We start from the raw sequence: 2648 nt of genomic DNA on the forward strand, positions 1-2648 counted from the left end.
TGAGTGTCATCAGCATAGAGATGATATTGGAAACCAAAAGAACTAATGAGCTTACCTAGTGAGGACGTATAGAGAGAGAAGAGAAGAGGACCAAGGACAGAACCTTGGGGTACCCCTACAGTTAGTGGAAGTGAGGGGGAGGTGGAGTCATGAGAGGAGACAGAGAATGAACGGTCAGAAAGGTAGGACGACAACCAAGAGAGGGCAGTGTTACGCAGACCAATGGAGTGAAGGATTTGCAGTAGGAGAGGATGGTCCACAGTGTCAAAAGCAGCAGAGAGATCAAGTAGAATAAGTAGAGAGTAGTGTCCCTTAGATTTAGCAGCATGGAGGTCATTGCATACTTTTGTAAGGGCAGTTTCAGTGGAGTGGAGAGGATGGAAGCCAGACTGTAATGGGTCAAGCAGTGAGTGTGAGGAAAGAAAGGAAGTAAGGCGTTTGTAGACAATACGCTCAAGGAGTTTGGAGGCAAAAGGGAGGAGAGAGATGGGTCGGTAGTTGGAGAGAGTGTTTGGATCAAGGGTAGGTTTTTTAAGAATAGGAGAGATGAGAGCGTGCTTGAAGGCAGAGGGGACAGTGCCTGATGAGAGGGAGAGATTGAGAAGGTGGGAAAGATGGGAACAAGCAGAAGAAGAGAGGTGGCAAAGGAGGCGGGAGGGGATAGGGTCAAGTGGGGAGGTGGTGAGGGGACAGGAACGAATGAGGGCCATGACTTCCTCTCCAGATGCATGGGAGAAAGATGACAGAGTTGGTACGAGGGATGGGGAGGGTTGGTAAGGGATGGGAGAAGGCTGGTTACTGATAGTCTGGTGTGATGTGATGTCCTGACGTATGGAGTCAATTTTGGATGTGAAGAAAGTGGCAAAGTCAAGAGCAGAGAGTGAGGAAGGGAGACGAGGTGGAGGTGGGCAGAGGAGTGAGTTGAGAGTGGCAAAGAGGCGCCGGGGGTTGGAAGACTGGGAGGAGATGAGGTTCTTGAAGTATGACTGTTTAGCAAGAGAAAGGGCAGCACTGAAGGATGAGAGCATAAGTTTGAAATGGAGGAAGTCTGCCTTAGAGCGTGATTTCCTCCAGTGTCGCTCAGCAGTACATGAGCATTTTTGCAGATATCTGGTGCATTTGGTGTGCCAGGGTTGAGGTGTTAATTTGCAAGGGTGAATAGTGGTTGGTGGAGCAACAGAGTCAAGAGCAGAAGTAAGGGAAGCATTGTATGTGGAAGTGGCTTGTTCAGGGCATGAGAGAGAGAGAATAGGAGAGAGAAGTGAGTCAAACAGGGAGGAAAGGAATGTGGTGTCAATAGCTTCAATGTTACGCTTAGTGATGGTAGCCTTAGGAGGTAGAGATGGGGAAGTCGAGAGAGATAGGTTGAAGGAGAGCAGGTGGTGGTCAGAGAGGGGAAATGGGGAGTTGGAAAAATCAGAAATATCACAGCGGTGAGTGAAGACCAGATCCAGTGAGCTCCCATTCACATGGGAGGGTGAGGAGGTCCACTGGGAGAGACCAAGTGAAGAGGTGAGGTTAAGGAGTTTAGAGGCAGGGGATTGTGTGGGGATGTCAATAGGGATGTTGAAATCGCCTAGGATAATGGTGGGAATGTCAGAAGAGAGGAAGTGAGGAAGCCAGGAAGCAAAGTTGTCGATGAATTTGGAAGCAGTGCCAGGGGGGCGGTAAATGACAGCTACTCTAAGATGGACTGGTTGGAAGAGGCATATGGCGTGGTCCTCAAATGTAGAGAATATAAGGGATGGTTCTGGTGGTATGAGTTGGTAGGAGTAACTAGAAGGTAAAAGGACCCCAACACCACCCCCATGGCGACCCCCAGGTCGGGGTGTGTGTGTGAATGTAAGGCCCCCAGCAGAGAGAGCAGCAGCAGAAGTAGTGTCAGAGGGCGTAATCCAAGTTTCAGTAATGGCTAGTAGGTGTAGGGAGTTGGAAATGAAAAGGTCATGAGTGGGGACCAGTTTGTTACAAACAGATCTGGCATTCCAGAGGGCACAGGATAGGGGGTATGAGTTTGTGGGAGAGATGTGAATTAGATTTTCAGGGTTGCTGTAGCGATGAGGTGGGATTAACTTTGAGGGCAGGGATGATGAGAGAGTAGTGATGGTACGGGTGCCTGAGCTAGGAGGGGAAACTGCAGGAGGTGGGCAGGGAGGGAGGTCAGTGTGATGTGGATGGGGGTGTGGGGAGGTGACAGGGAAGGGAGAGAGGGAGCAGGGCTGAGTTGTGGGGTAGCAGGACCATGGGGCAGAGGTGAATGAAAGTGGGGTAACAGGAAAGGTGGGGGAAGGAAACAGAGGGATGGAGGGGAGACAGAGGAGGGGAGAGAGGAGGAGGTGGAGGAGACTAGTGGGGAAGGATAAAGATACATTATTAGGTAGACACTGAGTGATGTGGGGAGTATAAGAAAACCTTGACATAGTGTTAAGTAGGTAAATAGGTTGAAGTAGTGGAAGTAGGAGAGGAGACTGTAAGGCAATCCGAGCAGAAGAATTGCAGAAATGCAGGTGAGAAAAGCAGTGTAGGCTCAAGGGGTGTAGATTTAGTATGAAATGAGTCAAAAGCGTAGATAAAGTGAGTGCAGAAATGTATTTGGAGTGTAAGAAATGAAAGGATTGTGAGAGGTTTAAGAAGCAATGGTAATTATG

The sequence above is a fragment of the Pseudophryne corroboree genome, unplaced genomic scaffold, assembly GCF_028390025.1.
Source record: "Pseudophryne corroboree isolate aPseCor3 unplaced genomic scaffold, aPseCor3.hap2 scaffold_942, whole genome shotgun sequence".
NCBI classification, from domain to species: domain Eukaryota; kingdom Metazoa; phylum Chordata; class Amphibia; order Anura; family Myobatrachidae; genus Pseudophryne; species Pseudophryne corroboree.